At 35.3% G+C, this 21,936-nt stretch overlaps 1 protein-coding gene across 5 annotated transcripts in view; it reads left to right on the forward strand.

Annotated features, from left to right (window-relative positions):
- si:ch211-170a17.1 overlaps positions 1–21,936 on the forward strand; it is an 829,907-nt gene that overhangs the window by 236,721 nt on the left and 571,250 nt on the right. For 2 of the 5 annotated variants that reach the window (XR_012389966.1, XM_073922202.1), the window contains exon 1: positions 12,151–12,751. The exons of 1 other annotated variant lie outside the window; for it this stretch is intronic. The gene's annotated coding sequence lies outside the window, so the exon portion shown is untranslated. Of the gene's footprint in view, positions 1–12,150; positions 12,752–12,771; positions 12,871–21,936 lie in introns of those variants that run through there. 2 more of the 5 variants (XR_012389967.1, XM_073922204.1) reach the window with 1 other exon arrangement.

The following is a 21,936-nucleotide window of genomic DNA, read 5'->3' on the forward strand; positions in this document are numbered from 1 at the left end:
TATATAACTTTAAGGGGGTCGCACACCAAAAGCCCCGCTCGGTGACGTGCCGAGTCACGCTACGCAGCGCCATGCAGCGCTATGCATTTTAGAATTTTAAAGGTTTCTATTAGCCGTGACACTGTTTATATTTCAGCCGCTTGACATAGCGCCATCTGATAGTTACAATATTAAACATCATGTAAATGTACGTGTCTAGTGTGCGATACTTCCAACTGTCATCCGGCTTTAGGTATCAATGTGGAACTTTAGAGTATACAAAATGGCTCTTTATATATATTCAAAAAGTTAAAAGTCTTCAAAAGTTTGGGATAAGGTTTTGTTTGTTTGCTTGTCTGTTTGATTTATTTATTTGTTTGTTTGTTTGTTTGTTTTAATTTAACCTAATTTAATTTAATTAACTTTTTATATTATTTATTTACATATATTTATTTAGAAATTAATGGTTATATTGAGTAGGCATACAATTATCAAAAGTTAAAAAACTGCAAACTATTTATTTTGAAATTATATATAACTATACAATATAAAATATTATAATATAATATAATATAATATAATATAATATTTAGCTGTTTGTTAATTTTCAAGAATTAAAAGATCGATGCAAGTCGTCTATTTTACAAACATATTTGTAAAATGTCAATAGTTTTTATATATATTTTATTTATATAATTATTTTTTTATTATTAGTTTCCATTAAATTGTTTGATAATTTCACTGTTTTGAATAAATAAATGCAAGGCAAGGCAAGTTTGTTTATATGGCACATTTCATGCACAATGCCAATTCAAAGTGCTTTACATGAACAGGAATAAAAGAGTCTAATTATAAGTATAAAATTCTAAGTATAAAATTCTAAGTATATTCTAAGTATCTAATTCTAAGTATAAAAGAAAAAATATAGACAAATAGTATAAAACAGATTCAAATGTGTTAAAACAGGTTATAAAAAGAATTAAAAAGAAAAGAAAGACACAATAGTGTGATCTGTCAGATGTAGCACAGAGCTCATTTCGTAAAAGCACAGCTAAACAGATGTGTTTTCAGTCTGGATTTGAACGTGTCTAATGTTGGAGCACATCTGATCATTTCTGGAAGCTGATTCCAGCAGTAGGGTTGCAGTAGTTGAAGGCAGATTCACCCTGCTTTGACAACTCTTGAAATTTCTAGTTTATATGATGCTAAAGATCTGAGTGATCTATTAGGTTTGTATTCAATGAGCATATCTGTAATTTATTGAGATCCTAGGCCATTTAGTGATTTATAGACAAGTAGTAATACTTTAAAATCTATTCTGAATGTAACTGGGAGCCAGTGTAAAGACCTGATGACATGCGAGATGTGCTCTGACTTTCTGGTTCTGGTCAGAATTCTGGCCGCAGAGTTCTGTATGAGCTGCAACTGTCTGACTGTCATTTTGAGAAGGCCGATGAGGAGTCCATTTCAGTAATCCACCCTGCTGCTGATAAAAGCATGAAGTTTCTACATTTTGCAATGTTTTTGAGATGGTAGTATGCAGATTTTGTTATTGCTTTCACATGACTATTGATAAAGGGATTCTTGGTGCACCTAAAACATTTTAAAAATGGCAAAACTGCGAAGGGTAGTATAAAATACGAGTGCTTTTTACAGCCTAGTGTTACAAATAAAAAGGTGATAAATGATGAAAGCTATTCCTTTAATATTTGTTTAATATCTTTTCAAAAGAAGTCATTGTCACTTTTCAGCCGACTGCTTTGCCGTCACTGTTATCTGAAGTCATTTATTAGCTGTTCTGCATCTTGCTGCTGGCCGGCAGATCATCTCAATCATAGTCATTTGTGAATGGATGCTCGATGGCTTGGCACAGTTTCTAGGTTTTTCACTCTTATTCAGCATTGATTAGAAATACTAAACACTCTCTGTTTGCCCTTGTTGGAATGGTTTTGTCCTAAAACTTTTGATTGCGAGGCTAAAACAACTCTTTAGACGTGGATCAGGCCAAATCTGTCTTCTCCTCCATTATCAGCACCACAGGAGGGAGAAAATCAGGCCTTTGCGCTGCTTCTCTTAGAGATGAGCTTCTGTTGAGTGAAGATCATCAATACTGCACCATTTAGCAGTTCTTTATAAGTTCATGCTGAAAAGCATATGTTTACACCGTAACATTAACACATTTTTCTTATTTTTCCATTCAAACAAGAGTTGTTAAAACAATTTACATTCACACAGATTCACAACAAACTACTTGGAAATACTGCAAAAAAATCATTATATATATATATATATATATAGTTGAAGTCAGAATTATTAGCCCCCCTGAATTATTACCCTCTCTGTTATTTTTTTTACCTAATTTCTGTTTAAAAGCGGGAAGATTTTTTTCGACACATTAATAAACATAATATTTTTAATAACTCATTTCTAATAACTGATCTATTTTATTTTTGCTATGATGGCAGTAAATAATATTTGACTAGATATTTTTTCAAGACACTTCTATACAGCTTAAAGCTGGATCTGTTTCTTTGGTCCTCTTTATTCTTTGTTTTAATGTATTTTAGAAGTATCGGATCAGGTTTTGGTATCGGCAGATCCTCAAAATCAAATGACTCAAAATCAAGGGCAAAAAACCTGATCGGGACATCGCTAAAATTTTGTTTGTGGCAATTTTTTTGTATTAAAAAATGATAATACTTAAATCATATCAAATTGACACAACACATAATGGCCATTAAAAGCAAAAAAGATCAATAAATTAACAAATAAATAAATCAACAAAAAACAAACAAATAATTAATTAATTAAATAAATAAATCAACAAACAAATAAATAAATTGACAAACAAGCAAGCAAATAAAAAAATAAAAAATAAATAAATAAATAAATAAATAAATAAATAAATAAATAAATAAATAAATAAATAAATAAATAAAAATGTTTAGAATTTTTTTTATTAAATCGTTTCAAACTTACATTTAAAATACACTACAACACCAACTATATTTATACAACAACAATTTGTTTATTTACTTACACACTTGAAAAACATCTTGCTGCCTAATTTTTCAGTTGAATCAAATTAACTACATCTCAACAATATGATTATAACTTATTACTACAAGTTAAAGTAACATAAAAACATGTTTGTTTGTTTGTTTGTTTGTTTGTGGCACTTTTGGTATTCAAAAACCACAATACTTAAGTCATATCACATTGACATGACACATACTGGCCATTAAAAGCAAAATATGATAAATGAATAAAGTTCCACATTGGCACAAATAATGTATGTTTTAATTAAAAGCAGTAAAATTATTAACTATTTAATTGGAACCTAATAGCAAATAAAATGTATGACAAAAACATTGACATTACAAATTGTAAAAAGTTAGCATGGATGTTTTAGCTATTAACCAGTAACAAATAGCTATGAATTATATTATTTATTCATTTATTCATAGTTCTTAGTCCTTTTATTATTCTGGGGTTGCCACAGCGGAATGAACCGCCAACTTATCCAGCATATTTTTTTACCCAGTGAATGCCCTTCCAGCTGCAATCCATCTCTGGGAAATATCCATACACACTCATTCACACTCATACACTACGGACCATTTAGCCTGCCCAATTCACCTGTACCGCATGTTTTTGGACTGTGGGGGAAACCGAAGCACCCAAAGAAAATTCACGCAAACTCAGGGAGAACATGAAAACTTCACACACAAATGTAAACTGACCCAGCCGAGGCTCAAACCAGTGACCTTCTTGCTGTGAGGCGACAGCACTACCTACTGTGCCACTGTGTTGCCACTCAATGTTATATTACATTACATTCCATTACATTACACTATATTAAGTATGCATACTCAATATAAACATTCATTTCTTTCGTTCATTCATTTCGTTCATTTTAAATAAATAAACATGTAAATTGTTTAGATTTTTTTTCATTAAATCATTTCGAACATACATTTAAAATAAACTATAATACCATCATAAAAGCTGAACATTGTTAAAGATTTCCTAATCTACAGGCTGTTTTCCTCCAGTTTTTTTTTTCTAAACCAACTCTAGCTTTCTATTTAATTGTAATTATTTATAGCATTCATATTAAGAAACCACCAAGAATCCCCCAGAAAGACATTTCAGAAAAAAATACAGTTTTATTAACATTTTTGTTTGTGCATTTTGAGTTCATTTATTTCTTTATTTTTGTTTTTGTACATAATCTTAGCTAAAGAGGTGTTTACTTCTAACAGGAATTAGACACAGTCCAGTGAAAGGGGACCTATTATGCCCCTTTTTATACGATGTAAAATAAGTCTCTGATGTCTCTAGAGTGTGTATGTAAAGTTTCAGCTCAAAATACCTCACACATATATTTTTTTATTATTCTTTTTGACTGCACCTTTAAGCTTTGATCCAAATTGTGCCATTTTGGTGACAATCGCTTTAAATTCAAATGAGATTATACTCCCAACCCTATTTACAAAAGAGAACATGGCATAAACTTAGTAAGGTAGGGTGTAAAAACTCAGATAGCGGACAGCTGCTTCTCACTCAGGGCTGTTTATGCTAATGAGGTAGAGATCATCACCACTGGTTGGGGCTTTTCCCCTCTGATGACATATACAAAGGAAGAATGTCAATCAAACGTTTTATGAAGTGTGATTATGTAAAATAGAATTACAACATTTTCACCATTAAAATAAATATCCGTCTATTCTCGCACACTTGCCACACAACTAGTGTAAATGGCCCTGGTAAGATAACCACTTAGGGTGCTTTTACACCTGTGAATCGATTCAGTTGTTCCGAAACAGAGATTACAATTGTTACATTGTTGCTCTTTTCTCTTGGAGCGGTTCGCTTTCACACTGCAAAGTTTCTAATTGGACCAAAAGAGCTAAAACAAGTCACGTGCGAGTAAACTCTCCTTACATTAGTCAGAGTGTCAGGGTTTATTTTGCAGCGTCCCGCTAAGCTGTCAGGAGAGGTGGTGGATTGGTGGTGATTGATAGGGTGCACGCGTGCAACGTGTCTGAGGAGAGACGCGGTGGGGAGGGGTGAAAAGGGTGCGCGACAATGCCTATTTGAGGACCGGGAGGGAGACGCCGGGAGATCATCACTCGTTTGCGGGCATCCGGAGACTTGCGAAACTTCCCGCCCTACTCATAATTCTCCCTTCATATAGCCGTAAGCCTATTACATATCCATAATACACTGTCATATAATCGCGCTCGGATCGGATCGCTTTCTCACTGCAATCGAACCGCTCCAGGGTTCGTTTCAATCAAGCCGAGACCACCTCATTCAAGCCATCTCGGAGCAATTACTTTGGCGCGGAACAGAGCGCGATTGCCCTGTTCACATATGCCAAACAAACCGCGGTAACTGGGTAAACGAGATACGTTCCAAAACAAAAGTGTAGGTGTGAAAGCACCCTTAAACTCTGCGAACCCGGTACCGGGTCCGTGACGTCATCGACTTTCGCTTTCAGATTTAAAGGGCTAGCGTTGCACCAGACCCCCGTAAGGGGAGTCGTTTGAAAGTGTAGAATCTATATTTTATGCACATATGCATCACTTTGGTTTTTATTCTACAGTATAAAAGTTATTTATACTTAAATACACAGTATTTTGGATACCGGAGCTGGGTATTTTACATTGGCTCATTTTCATATTTTTTTATATGACACATGTACAAGTTGTAGCTCAAATGAAAGCTCTTGCCGGTGCTCATACAGTTCTAGCATTCTTTTTACTGAATTATATTCATATGCCAAACAGTTGTTGAATGAATTGTGGTGTTTCCATGGCGCAGATATGTAAACAATACATTTATGATCAATAAGCAGCCCCAGATAGCACAGACAGCTGTCATCTCTTACCTTATGCTGTGCCCTTCAGGGCCATTCTCCCCTGTTTTTGAGGTGATGTGCATAAGTAATCCTTTTATTTGTCTGATGTGGTCCAAACACAGTGAATTATGTTTGATCAAACAAAAGAATAGTGAAATATGTAAACAAGGATCGGTCTCTGTGGCTTGTACAGCACCTCTTATCAGTTGAAAAGCAATAACTTTTGCATAGATTATGGTAGAGACATTTTTTTTTTTCCTATGAATACAGACATGTGCATGAACCACCAAAACTAATTACAGCACGCTAGACCACACAGAACCTAAAAGGTACACTTTCAAATTTGAGTTTATAAAAAAAATACAAAAAGCGCCTCTTTTTTTTAGGTGTTTATTATAACGCAGACGTCATATACAGTTACTTTAAACACTTTCAATAGTGTTTTATGAAAATTCAAAGGGTTTTCTTTAAAATGATACCAAATTTTTGCATTTACACCTCTGCATGTGGATTTGGGAAGCTTTTAAATTTGGGTAGGCAAAATCCAGGCGGAAATCTCCAAATAGCAGCAGAGTTTAAGTGGATAAAGCACTGTCGGTGATCATAAAGTAATCATGTTTCAACACATTGAATTATACAGTATCTTTATCTTGACCTCATGCAATACGGATTATGTCCACGGTGACACACTGTACATTACATACTAGACTCTGTACTACCAATATTGCTTTCATTTGTTTAGAGTAAAACTGAACAGTTATATTTGGTTGTATGTGAAGTTTAAGCTCGAAATACCCCACACACATATATTTTTTCTAACTCTTTGAAACTCTCCCTTTTAGGCTTGGATTCAAATTGTGCTGTTTTGATGACTGTCGCTTTAAATTCAAATGAAATAAGAGGGCTCCGCACCGCTCTTTACAAAAAAGGGCATGACATAAACTCTGGCCTGTAGGGTGTAAAAACTAGAATAGCGGACAGCTGTTTCTCACTCAGGACTGTTAATGCTAATGACATAGAGATCATCACCAATGGACAGGACTTTCCCCCTCTGATGGCATGTACAATGGGAGAATGTCAAAGTGTTTCTACAGACTGTTTTTATGAAGTTTGATTATATAAAATAGAATTAATACATTTTCACTATTAAAATCTGGCTATATTCACACACTGTTGCCACACATCTGTGTTTAAACAAAGTGATTTTTGCATAAAAGGTGCTCTTTAAAGAAAAATAAAAACTGAATAATTGAAAATAATACTGAATAATTAGAAAAAAATGAAGAAAACAACAACCAATTGATACCAGATGTATCTATATAATTACTGATAATGCAGTTATAATCCCTAGTGTAAACGCAGTGTCCATCTCTACTGTAAAAGGCCCTTTAGTAAGATAAAGCACTGGCAATGACCATAATCATGTTTTACCACATTGAATTATACATTATCTTTATATTGACCTCATGCAATACAGATTATGTCCACAGTGACACACTGTATTTTGTACTATCAATATTGCTTTCATTTGTTTAGAGTAAATCTGAACAGTTATGGTTAGTTATATGTGAAGTTTTAGCTTAAAATACCCTATATATATATATATATATATATATATATATATATATATATATATATATATATATATGTATATATATATATATATATATATATATATATATGTATATATATATATATATGTGTGTGTGAGTGTGTGTGTGTGTGTGTTTGTGTGTATATATATATATATATATATATATATATATATATATATATATATATATATATATTAACTCTTTGCAACTCTTTCTTTTAGGTTTGGATCTAAATTGTGTCATTTTAATTTTCGTCGCCTTAGATTCAAATGAGATGAGAGGGCTCCCAGACGTCTTTTTAAAAATACCAACTGTATTTAAGCCACTTATAGAAGTAATTTTTGCATAATAGGTGTCCTTTAAAGAAAAAAAAAAAATAATTTGTAAATAATTCAGAAAACGACAATGAATTTATATCAGATTTATATATTAACATTGATAATGCAGTATCAATGAGTCCATCTCTCGTGTAAATGCCCCTTTAGTTACACAAAGCACTGGTGGTAATCATAAAGTAAGCATGTTTCACCACATTGAATTATACAGTATCTTTATCTTGACTTCGTGCAATACGGATTATGTCCACAGTGACACACTGTGCATTACAAACTATACTCTGTAATATTAATATCGCTTTCAATTGTTTAGAGTAAATCTGAACAGTTATGGTCGGTTGTTTTTGTTGTTTCGGTTTTGATGTAAAGCGTCATGACTAATCAGCACAAAAGATGACTAAAACATTGAGGCCATAATTATTCATTGAGCAATGTGATAAGCAGTTGTTAAATCTTTGTACTGTGACATTGTAGGGATTGATGGATTTCTGGTGAGTTTTAATGCCTGCTGCCAGATGGCCAATAATTAAAACGGTGAACTTGAAGGCTTTTGGTAATTACATGCATTTTCTCATAGGACATGAAGAGGTTGGATACAAATGAACACACTACGTTGAAATATTTACAGATTTTGACTCTTGATCATCTTTAGAAAGAACATATATATTCTAGTAGTCACATTATCTGAGTTTTCTCTGGCTCTAATTTATTTTAATTGTGTTCAGTTGGTAGACAGCAGTACACAAACACTGCTTCTAAATAAAGCATTCAAACGTATTCAACCAAACTAAAATCATAGGGAATTTCATATTCTTTTTCATCCCTGAATAAAAGACTCCATCTGTTATGTTATTTTAGAGACTCACATACTTAATATCCTTTTATTCCAGAAAGTGGGCAAAATGACATTGGTAAAATTGACTCTATTAATATTTTATTAAACAGCCAATGGTCAAAACAGGTACACATCTTCACGAATGAGCTTCTACCCCTTGTGTGCTGTTCGTGTGGTCTTCACTTATGCAAACTGCTCCAGTTCTCTTGGATTTGAAAGGTGCAGGTTGATTAAAGTTGCATGATAACCTAAATTTACAGTAAAAAAGGGTTCATAAAAGTGCTAGTGCTAGTTTCTAGAATGGCTGCTGCATCTTATCATGGCAGATTCAAGGTTTATATTTAAATGACCGCATATTAGTTTTTTATTACTTGCATACATTTTGAAACTTTTAAAACTTTTGTAAAGAAGAAGCAATGAATAAGCATTTTAAAAGGGTTTGTTCACCTAAAAATGATGTTGTTAATTACTCACCCTCATGTTGTTTCAAACCTCCAAGATCATAGTTCATTTTTAACAAATTACAAATTATTTAGCTATATATATATATATATATATATATATATATATATATATATATATATATATATATTTTTTTTTTTTTTTTTTCAAACTACTTATGTAAAATGAGCTGAAACAACACAATTTTTTACTTTTGTTGGGACCTTATTTTTATCATTTTCTATCTACTTAAGTTTATTAAATCTATAAAGTTAACTTGTGTTGATTTGTGCTGGGACCATATGAATTAATTGTTTGGAACCCTGCATTTTTACAGGGTAGATTAATCTGAGAGCTCCCTCATCCACCATAGGTCCCCACATTAAAAGTCCAAAAATATACAAAAATAAATAAATATATAAATGAATAAATAAATTAATGAGTAAACGAATGAATGACTGAATGAATGAATGAATGAACGAATGAATGAATAAAATACTCAAAACAAGACATCTATTTAGTAGTTCAATCTTAATTTTATCAAGCTATCGGACATTTTTTTTATGAATGAATTGTGTGGAACCCTGCATTTTTTACAGTGTACATGAAATCTGAGAGCTTCCTCATCCTCCATAGGTCCCGACTCAATGTCCAGAAAAATAATAAAAATAAATAAACAAATATATAAATTAATAAAATATTCAAAACAAGACATATATTTACAGTGGTTATACCTTAATATTATTAAGCTATCTTACTTTTTTTATGAATGAATTGTGTGGACCCTACATTTTTTACAGTGTTGTTGAAATCTGAGAGCTCCCTCATCCTCCAGAGGTCCCAACTCATTCAAAGTCCAGAAATATATATATAAAATAATAAATACTCAAAACAATACAAATCTCTTTAGTGATTCAATCATAGTATTATCAAGCTATCTGACTTTTTTTAATTCATTGTGTGAAACCCTACAATTTTTACAGTGTAGACAAAATCTGAGAGCTCCCTCATTCTCCATACTTTAGGTCCCAACTCATTCCATCCTCATTCAGAAAATACAAAATAAATAAATAAATAATTAATTAAATACTCAAAACAAGACATACATCTTTAGTGGTTCAGTCTTAATATTATCAAGCTATCTGACATTTTTTATTGAATGGATTGCGTGGAAACCTATTTTTTTACAGTGTAGATGAAATCTAAGAGTTCCCTCATCTTCCATAGGTCACAACTCATTCTGAAAAATACAAAAATAGATAATAAATAAATAAATTAATTAATTATTCAAAACAACTAAAATATTTTCAGTGGTTTCAGTGGCTTAATATTATTGTTTCTTTTTTTTTTTTTTTTTGTGAATGTATGGAGAAACCCTACGTTGTTTTACCGTGTAGATGAAATCTTAGAGCTCCCTCATCCTCCATAGGTCCCAAACTCATTCAAAGTCCAGAAAAATACAAAAAAATATATATCTCAAAGCAGGTCACATATCTTCAATGGTTCAATCTTAATATCATCAGGTACATTTCCATGTACAAATAAAACAAAATAACTTATTTAGCAGTTTATTCTTCTCAGTGTCAGTATAGAGTGCACAGGTATATTCTTGTAGCTTCATAATATTCCAGCTAAATTCACTGACAGCATTTGGTCTGTTTCGAAGATGTTTTTTGGTATTTATTCTGAACTTGCTTTCTATTGAGAATGATAGAGCTCTCTGATTTCATCTAAAATATCTAAATTTGTATTTCGAAGATGAATCAAGGCAATTATGAACGTAATTGATTTTTTTTTGTGCGTGAACTAACTATTTTAAACCTATCAATCAACAATTGTCTACATCAGAAAATATTACATATTGATATAAATTATATTATTCATATTGAAACAAATGAATACATAAAATATCGTAGTGTTTTGCAGTCTTGTGCCATTTAAAGTTTAGAAAGACTCATGTCATTAACTTTATTAGGTTGTTTATCATGCTGAAATGTGAACAATATTGTGATTGTAAGAGTTGTGAGTGTACACCAAGGGTGAGCAAACTCAGTCCTGGAGGGCTGGTGTCCTGCATAGTTTAGTTCCAACTTTCTTCGACACACCTGCCTGGAAGTTTCTAGTATACCTAGAAAGAGCTTGATTAGCTGGTTTAGGTGTATCTAATTGGGGTTGGAACTAAACTCTACAGGACAACAACCATCCCAGATCAAGTTTGGACATCTTTGGTATATACAGTTCATTCTTACGTAAGATGATCCTACTGTAAATGTTAACCTCAATGTAACATTGAAAACTTGCATCTTTAATGCTAAGAATAGTATAAGCATTTGTAAATAGATGCTACCCACACCTCAACATATCAGAATTTTACCGAATCGTTCATTAAAAGTAGTATAAAATCAGCTTTGCAGGTCAAATACAGTATGCCATCCTCGTTCATTTTGTTTGTTTGCATATATGAATACCGGTCAGGCCCAGATACGGCGAGTCTTTTCCACGTCTTACCATTGTTCAGGCCAATCCTTGTTTTGTTTTTTTATTAGTTCTGCCACTGCTTCCCATTCACTAGCCCCCCGGAGGCTTTTCTCAGTGCATATGTGTGTCGAGGCGATAAGGGAATTGGCAATTTTGTTTATGCCGCTAATTATATGATTCCACGGTCGCTGTTCGATGCGTATTGTCCTTGCTTCCTGCAAGTGCTCTGATCTGCTTGCTTCATCTGCTTCTATTTTCATCTACCTCCTCAATCACGCTTGACAGTTGGCCAACACTGAATAGTGACCCTTCCGCCGGTGCCGGTACAGTTTTCTCCTTGGAGCGGTGGGTGGTGTTCACGCTCAGGAGAAGAGCTTTTGGCAACATTGGGTGGTTGTTGTATGCATATGGAGCTGCATGTTATTCCTGCTTAAGGAGAGCAAGAAGCGATTCTTTATTTTTGACAGAACTCTGAGCACAAATGCAGTAATTGTCAGACTCCCGTGCAGCGTGAGAGTGAGAAAAAGGGAGGGAGAGATGGATGGATGGAGGGGGTGGAAAGAACTGCGAGAGGGAGGGCAAGCGTGTGTGTGCATATGTGCGAGCGTGTGAGAGAAAGAGAGAGAGAGCGCACAGTGTTCAATACTCAGAACATCTAGACATTGTGCCGGCTGCGAGACAATTAGACCCACAATCCAGAACTGACACACGGATTAAACAAGCAGAATAAGGTTTGGTCAGCTTTTCAGACTGGATGTGGAGTGTGGATTGCGTGTGCAAGTCTGAAAGTTGTCCAGGATGCGAGCGCTTGTGGAGGATGAGCTAAACGGAGCGGTGCACGGCGGGATTCTTCGAGGTTGGAGCGCAGCTGCTGCCTCCAGTCACTGACGGGAGGACCTTGCGCACGGAGAGCTGCCTCCGTCTCTGTCTCTCTCTCTCTCTCTCTTTCCTTTTCCAGTCTCGCAGAGATAGGCAGCATCCTTCAGACTCGGCACTGAAAACAGCGGACGTTCAAGGAAAAGGGAAAAAGACTGGATTATAAAAGCAGGGAGTAATCAAGGGGAAATTTGAAGGAAGGACCTAAAAAAGATTTGAAAATAGATTTGCATCTCAGGCTCTTGTGTTTGTTGTTTTGAGGAGGGCTAAATCGAAGAGATTTGGGTCGTGCATTGCTTTGCTTCAGCCAGCCTGTGGAGTATAGGATCACAAATAGCAATTCAAGGTAAGATGTTTGTCAAGTTCAGTGTCTTGCATGTGCAACCAAGTGCAATCCAGGGTTTCAAAGAGCTGAGATTAGTGTACCGCAACGACAGCAGAAGAGGGAGAGCCAAAGGGGGGAATGTAAGTCAAAGTTGTTTTTGTAAATCGTTCTTTTTTTAATGAAAGTTGAAGGGTATCATTCAGATGGTATAAATGCTGTTAGGTATGAAGCTTAAAATGTGGTTTATTCTTCCGCACCTTGGTGGATATCACTAGGGTGTTGGGGGGGCATAATTACAGTGAGAGGCAGATCTCATTTTGACAGGATCCCCCTTTTGTCGGAAATAGAGGCGAGGGGTTGGGAGGAGGAGGTTAACGCATGCTATATCTCATTTTGGAGGGGGATATATAAATGTACAGCTTAAGAATCTGTCACAACTTTCAGAGTTGATGGGAGATTGTTTGTTGTCAGTTTTTCCTTTTGCTTGTGCCCGTCGTAATTACTTTTGCTGTCACTTCTCCCACGAGTTCAGCCGCGGCTCCTACGCACGAAGCAATTTGGTGGCCGTCTTCTGACCACGTTCGAAAAAGGAGGGGTGCGAAAATGCAAACAGAGATTGAAGGCGTGATGGAGGGGGTTTGACAGCCTCATATCTGTGCTTGCTGCTGCTGCTGCTGCTGCTTCACATAACTGAGGCCAGATGGAGAGAGAGAAAAGAATATTAATATATTTTTTTTTGATCATTTATTTTTTTCCCTGACTCAAGAACAGACATTCAGGTTTGGGCGTGAATGTCCCACAGCTCAGATAAGGAGCGTGCACGCTCCCTTGTCGGTAGTGGACAAGTGGCCCCCTCCTTTATAGGAGGGATTGAAATATTCATGAATGCATGCACATCCTGTCTGCCCTGAAATATTTAAAATAATTGAATAATAAATAACACTGGCTCTTGAAACTGGCCCCTCTGTTATCCTGTCCATAGTGATCATTCTGTCCGCTCGGGTTACTGGTACGCCCATGACTTTGCCTACAGATGAAAACAGATTAGGTCTGTTAATGTGAGTAGTTGCTGAATAAGTATATGGATATGACACAACAGTTTCTTATATGTTTGTGTGAATGGTGGAGAAGAGAAAGACACAGATTTTCACTTTTATAGCTGCCTTTTGGATATGTAATGCATGATCGGTCTTGTCAGTAATAGACACATGAACTCAAATGTTTGTAACAGGAGAAACAAGCAGATTTATTGAAAAGGTAAGCAAGAAATGATGATGTCGATGATATCTTTGATGTTTTATTAAGTGCTAACTGCGCACAGTCCTTGGGTCTGCTGGCTTGTTTGAAGAGGGAGCTCTGAATTTGAGTGCTTGATTTACAGTTACAGCTTTTTTGTGCACACGTTCATCAGCATGTGGAGTCAATACTGGGATGTATATAATCAAATGTTCCATATATACTGATTTCCCACTCAAACAATCATTAAGTGCGATTTCGCAAAACATATAGCACAATGAAAGTGTAAATAGAGTAATTGCTATGCGACAGCGGTAGCGTAGTCTGCCTGCCTGCTGTTATGAAACAGGCCTTCGAGGGTCTTGGATGAAAATGAGAATGCACTGGCAGATGTAGTCACAGAAAAAGGCTTCCGCTGCAATGCCAAAATCGCTTGTTCCCAGTCTAGCCAGATGCATCAACACATGAGGTGAAGCTGCCTCTGAGTGAAGCTGAAGTTCAGCCATGCCTGAAGGTGCTCTCATGGCCATCTTGATAACTTTGTATGGTAAATATGATGCTTGATGGTGGAAAAGATGGGGTCATGGTGAAAACAGATGTCCCACGAACCTGAATGTAAGAGGCAAGGTCATCGTGATGCACACCAACCCAATAAAGACGCTTTAAACATGTACTTGATTGATTTTCTTTCAAATATCATTTGAAGTCAAAGGAATGCCGCTTCAGCCTGGATACACAGTGAATTACATTGAGAAATAGAAAGGTATTTCTTTTCAGTGCACTCATAAACAAGCCTTGACGCTGACTGCCTTTGCAAACATGATGTCTCAGTTGTATACCAGTGAGGCTGGATAGATACCTGATGCAAGTGTGCAGATAAATAAACGGGTAAATCCAGCATAATGTGGTTTTATGGTCCTATCCAGTCAAAGCTGGTTTAACTGGTATGACAAGCTGTCAAGCGTCCAAAACCAGTATGATAAGCTGTCAAGTGCCCAAATACTTGCACATGGAAAGGATTAGTTTTCACCTTTCTCTTTAGCCTTCTGTTAGGAATATCATTCCACCAGCAAAGAACAGTTAACGTATTAAATAATGGTTGTGGTACCAACCTCATTTGCCAACTTCAGGCTTTTGGAGGGGATGTAGATCTGTAAAAGCAAGTGGGAGTACGAGAATATGGGTGTTGCAGTTTTGTATCAAGCATTAACCAGCCGATTCGAATGTTATCATTCGATTCAATGGGCAGTGATCAGCTGATAAATAAAGGACCAGTAGGGACCTTCTGCAAATACTGGTAGGCTCAGAAGGTTGTTATCACACATCCACATGATTAATTAGCTATAGATCTTATACGGCTGTGGCCAGAAGTTAACGATAATTTTATATATATGTATATATATATATTTTTGTATTTCATTAACGTCTACCTCTACCCCAACCCTAAACTCAACCGTCACAGTAATGGAAAAACAGATCCTGATCTGGAGTGTCTGTATTAGTATAGCTGATATACCCTGTGGAGGGACGTTAACAGCCTTCTGAGCGTACTAGTAGTCGCAGAAGACCCATATTGATCAGCTGATAACCACTGATAATGCCCATTCCATCAAGTAATAACATTCAAAGTGGGTGCATTAACTCATGATGGGAACTTGTATGATGGAAGATGCCATCTGTAGCCAAATTGTAAGCATACGGTTGACTTGCTGTTGCAAGCTTAACTACTGTTTAAACTGGGCCAAAAGCTACAGGAACCAATACAAAAGTTTGTTAAAAAAATGTATTTTAGGATCTACTAGTAACAACTAGTCAACTGTAACTATTCGGAAATGTTGATGTTGCTTGAGTTTCTATTGTAGCCACTGGGTCAAAACAAGCAGGCAGAACTGATTTAAGAATACACTGGCCCCTGGAGCAGCAAACCCAAGGGCCTATTTCATTACTTCACATAAGTATGTTACCTTTATTATTATTATTATTATTATTATTAATAATATTAATAATAATAATAATAATAATAATAATAATAATAATAATAATAATAATAAAAATACAATAATTTGCTAATTAATTTTATTATCAAATTTCTACAAATTGATTAAATATGTTAAATTACTTTTATTTATTTTTTAATCAAACGTTATATTGTTTTATTAAAGCAGGCCTACAAGCAGACAAAATGTAAGTTGTAATCACGAATGTGTAATCAATGTTAAATGTAATCAAATAATGACCATTTAACATGCTGCAAAAAAAAATTATAATAAAAAACTAAAAAAATAAAAACATCTGCAATACTTCCTAAATTTGTTCACTTTACAAAAAAATAGTTAAAAGGGTTTCACCATTAAAGTGTTTCTTTAAAACTGTAGCTGAGCATAAATACTTAATGATGTCTTTAAATTTCTTGCTTCTAATGTCCCCCTGTATATATATATATATATATATATATATATATATATATATATATATATATATATATATATATATATATATATACAGACAGACAGACAGACAGATAGACAGACAGATGATAGATAGATAGATAGATAGATAGATAGATAGATAGATAGATAGATAGATGATAGATAGATAGATAGATAGATAGATAGATAGATAGATAGATAGATAGATAGATAGATAGATAGATAGATAGATAGGGGGGAATATATGGCAATATAAACCGAAGGGAATATAAACAGAAGGACAAAAACATTATTGTGAACACTGTAAAAAAGGGTTGTTTCCGCTCAAATCCTTCATGTTTTTTTCCGAAACAAATTGAGTAAGATAAGTTAATAGTTTTTTTATTTTTATTTTTTTTATTTATTTATTTATTTTTACAAATTTTAGTGGATTGACCATAAAATGAAGTCCGTCCCCTGACCCCCAATCAGCTGTGGCAACACCTAATAAATAAGAGACTAAGCCAAAGGAAAATGAATGAATGAATGAATGAATGAATGAATGAATGAATGAATGAATGAATGAATGACAATAAAACATTATTGTGAACACTGTGAAAAAAAATGCTGGGTTCCAATCAAATCCTTCATGTCTTCCCAAAACAAATTGAATAAGTTAACTTAATTGTTTGTTTTTGTTGTTTTTTTACAAATTAAAGTGTATTGAACATAAAATGAAGTTTCCCCCCACCATTCTTTTATCAAGATTTGTGTTGTATTCACTGGCTGAGGCTACACAAACAGATGATTTATGTCAAAGGGAGTAAGAAGAAGTTAGAAACAACAGCCTAAACCTGGGTTGCTGGGTTGCGGCTGGAAAGGGATCCACTGTGTGAAACATTCCAGTTCATTCCACTGTGTCAACCCCTGATAAATAAGCAACTAAGACAAAGGAAAATGAATGAATTAATGATAAAAACATTATTGTGAACACTGTAAAATGCTGAGTTCTGTTCAATTCCTTCATGTTTTCCCGGAAACAAATTGAATAAGTTAACTCAATTGTTTTTTTGCTTTTTTTTTTTACATTTTTTTTTTTTTAACTGTGTTGTATATATTGACTGAGGCAACAAAAACAGGTGATTTGCGTCAAAGGTAGTAAGAAGAGGTTAAATATATAATCCTACAAGAGCTCTTGGTACCTGAAAGAGATGAATCAGCCTTTGTGACTATATTTTTAGTAAGTCCATTAAGAGAATAAGAAAAAAAAAATCAATGCTCATTGTTCTGTCAACATTTGTTTTCCGTATTTTGGAGACTGTGACCTTTAGCGGAGTGACTCCTGGCTTCTCACAAGAGAGCTTGGATGACTCTGTCACAGGGCTTCAAATCATTAGTGCACATCAGGCTGATGTTCAGTTGGCACAGCCACCACAAAAACAGTCATGCCTCCTCGTTGCCGCCAGTCTAAATAAAACAAACAACAACCAAAAAAGCGCTCTAAATCGGGTACTGGCCCCATCTGCCATCTTACAGTGCTTGTTGGTTTGATCCCTAAGGCAAGTGTAGACCACCAAATGACCGGAGAGATGTATCGCACATAGACTAATATTAGCAGGGATCTGGCACCGCTGCTCCTCCTTGGATTGGTACACTTACAGCCCTCTGCTTTGTGTCAGCTTAAACATATTTATCAATGTATTCATATAACACATCTGGATGGTATATACAGACAGATGGTAGCACTAATCCTCAAGGGTCCCTGAAGTCTGGTGGAAAACAAGCTGGCACTATGCACATGACGTTAGTAAAGTTCTGCCAAATTTCGCAAACAAAGTGTTTCGAAATATATATTAGGTGATCCTCTTAATCAGGGCATCCTGCTTAAATAGTGATAAATGTTAAACATGTTGGGGGTGATGCAGAGAAATATGAAGTCCTCAGCATCACATGGTTTTAATATAACAGATAATTTGCATTCAACTGAAAGACAAAAGGCAGCACAGTGGCTCAGTGGTTAGCACTGTCACCTCACAGCAAGAAGGTCACTGGTTCGAGTCCCGGCTGGGCCAGTTGGCATTTCAATCCAAAGACAGGCGGATTGGATTAACTAAATTAGCCATAGCGTATGAGTGTGTGTGTGTGTGAGAATGAGAGTCTATGGGTGTTTCCCAGTGCTGGGAGGGCATCTATAAGTATACAGAATATTAAAAATAATAATTCCTTACATTTATATAGCACTTTTCTAGGCACTCAAAGTGCTTTACACAATAGGGGGGAATCTCCTCATCCACCACCAGTGTGCATCATCCACCTGGATAAAGTGATGGCAGCCATTTTGCGCCAGACCACACACCACACCAGCTGATTGGTGGAGAGGAGAGAGAGAGATAAAGCTAATTATGATATGGGGAGGGTTAGGAGGCCATGATGGACAGAAGCCAGTGGGCAGATTTGGCCAGGATGCCAGGGTTAAACCCCTACTCTTTTCGAAGGACATCCTGGGATTTTTAACGACCACAGAGAGTCAGGACCTTGGTTTAACGTCTCATCCGAAAGACATATGGTGGAATAGTTGGTGGTTTATTCTCCTGTGGTGGTGACCCTTGATAAATAAGTAACTAAGCTAAAGGAAAATAAATGAATGGCAAAAACATCATTATGAAGACTAAAAAATGCTGGGTTTCGTACAATTCCTTCATGATTTCCCAAAACAATAAGGCAACATAATTGTTTATTTATTTTTTTGTTTTATTTAAAAAGCTAATAATTCACACTCATCAAGTAATTGCTTCATACTATTTTAATTTTTTCATTTCTTCGGGTAATTCAAAAGCACAACGTTTCAGCACAATGCCCTCCTCAGTGTGTGACACAATTCTCTCACGCCACCCTTTTTTCCATTAGTCAATTACACTGCGTCATCAGTTAGACGGCCACTGGATGATCCTAAAATCTCATTTTCATTTCATTATTCCATGATTAACCACATGAGGACTATTTACCTTCATATTTGAAACATTATTTCACAGAGAAATACCATATCAATTATCATCATTTGCCAAGTGGACATCAATACAGTAAAAATCTGACAGTCCACAACATTAAAAAACACATTTGACGTCCACTCGATGATTAAAGACAATCTCACCTTCACCTCAACGCACATAACTAACCTCACAAGAAATATTTACCCTCACCTTCGAAAACACTATTTCACAAGAAAATAGCACATTTACATCAATACAATGAAATTCCGACAGTCCAAAACATAAAAAAAATTAAAAACACAAAAATCGCTGCTTACATGGTAGACTCTTAATCAGTATCATCTTAATCATCAAAGCTGAGAATTGGTGTCCATGTGAATAAAAGTGTAAGATGAATTCGCAAGCAGTCAAAGACATCTGCGTCCATGAGTCCTCAAATGTTTCATTAAGTTTGACGTGTTTCCCCCCTTTGTAAAGCGTCTGCTTCACGTTGGTGTGTCAGAATCTTTGCTTGTGAAATACAGGCATAGTTTAGAACGCTTAGTTTAAGCAAATTCCATGAACGTGATCGTGCTTGTTGATGAATCTGAAGGGATCCCTCTCGCTCACCGGCAGAGTGTGTGAGCGAGAGGGATCCCATGCTGTCTGTGTTTGTGCATGTGTGTGTGTGTGTGTGTTTGTAGTCCACTTAGAATCCAATCATGATTAATTACAAAAAAGTGTGATTAATCACATTAATTGTTTTAATCATTTGACAGCCCTTATATATATATATATATATATATATATATATATATATATATATATACTGTATATAAACAGGGCTTTAAATTGACACCCGCGGTTTCGGCGGTGGAAGGTAAGACAGACACTCCCACTAGTCACTTTGGCTGGTGGAAAATTATTTTCCCAGATAATAATTCTTAAAAGCATGGTTCGACAATAAGAATGGTCCAATATGCATGCACAGGCGATCGAGAAGCAACACGACTGACAAAAATAATTGCATTCGAAACTTCGCGGGAGCAAAGCAGAATACCGGATGAGAGGATAATCACTCGCGCTAACAGCTGAGGTGATGCGCGCAACTGTTTATAACGCGTGCGCGCTCCCGTTTCCTTTTGTAAAGCAACTGTGTCTAGAAACACAACTGATGCGATCGATTCTTTCAAATAGACTGAACAAAAAGGGAGGAGTTGACTTATTGTAAGCAGCGCCAGTTGCTTTCGGTTTAACCATTCTTTGAAAAGATAATGTATGGGTCTCATTAACCATGCGTGTGTGATCATCCTTTTATAATCACACAGTATGTTTTTTACCTGCTTTCTTTTGCATTATTATGGTTTAATTATCTTTTTTTTTTTTTTTTTTTTTACAATAACATTGCTTTAATGGGAGAATAACTCCCCATTTATGTGCAGTTAACTGGTGATCTGGGACCTTTAGCCAGGACTGAGCATATGTTTTGTTAAATAAAAGGTATAGTATTCAGCTATATTTTGCATGTTTTCACACATTAAAAAATGTGTGGCTAAGAAATAATTAACTGTTTATTTATGGTGTGCTCAGAGATAAATTGGGTAAATCCTTCCATTTTGGGCTCTGAAAATTATGAAAACTAACTGTAATATATGAAACCCTGACCCATTTGCTCATGATTATTAAGCAAGCTCATATACGACACACAAAAAGTAAAACAAATGAGGAAGCATGTAGAGATCAAACTCTAAATCAAGTAATTTTAGCATGTCAAAGTCATATTTATGTGTATAAAATATATTTTCCCAACAATAAAATTGTGGCTAGTGAAAATGGCGAGTGGCTAGTAAAGTTGGAAAACTACTAGCCACATTGGCTGGTGGTCAAAAAAGTTAATGTTAAGCCCTGTATGTATGTATGTATATATATATATATATATATATATATATATATATATATATATATATATATATATATATATATATATATATTTATTTGAAACATTTGACATCTTTTCTGTGTCTTTTAAACCTTTGTAATTATCCTATCACGTACCTCTACATCTGTCATTCTATTCTAATCATAAACGCATTGAGAATCACCATTTCAAAGAAGACTTTGGCATCATGAAATATTTGTTTCTTCATGAGAGACCTGTCACAGTTAAATTGCGCATTTACCTTTTCTCTTTTCCAAAATTTCTCTACGTTAGACCTGTATTGCCTCATGCTGTGTGATGAAGACCTTCAGAAGTCAAAGAGTCTTCGTTAAATGACACAGACAGCGTGTGCCGAGTCTTCCAGGGTCTTTTCCAAACTGAAGCACATACCCTGTAGCTATGCTAACTTAAGAGGACGTCTTCCATCCTGTTTCAGCCCAGCCCATGTGAAGAGCAGGGCGCTTCGGGGAACGGATGCCGTAGCATGACAGGGCTTGATAGTTGTTACACAGCCTAAGAACAGCATAGGGAAGGGTGGAGGGTAAAGTCAGCAGGTGCTCAGGGGAATAAATGGACTCTACTGGCTCTGAGGGGATGGATTAGGACCAATAGTGGCTGACAGTGATCCTGACACCCATCTACAGCCTTTAAAGT

This window comes from Danio rerio, chromosome 14 (genome assembly GCF_049306965.1).
Source record: "Danio rerio strain Tuebingen ecotype United States chromosome 14, GRCz12tu, whole genome shotgun sequence".
Taxonomy (NCBI): Eukaryota; Metazoa; Chordata; class Actinopteri; order Cypriniformes; family Danionidae; genus Danio; species Danio rerio.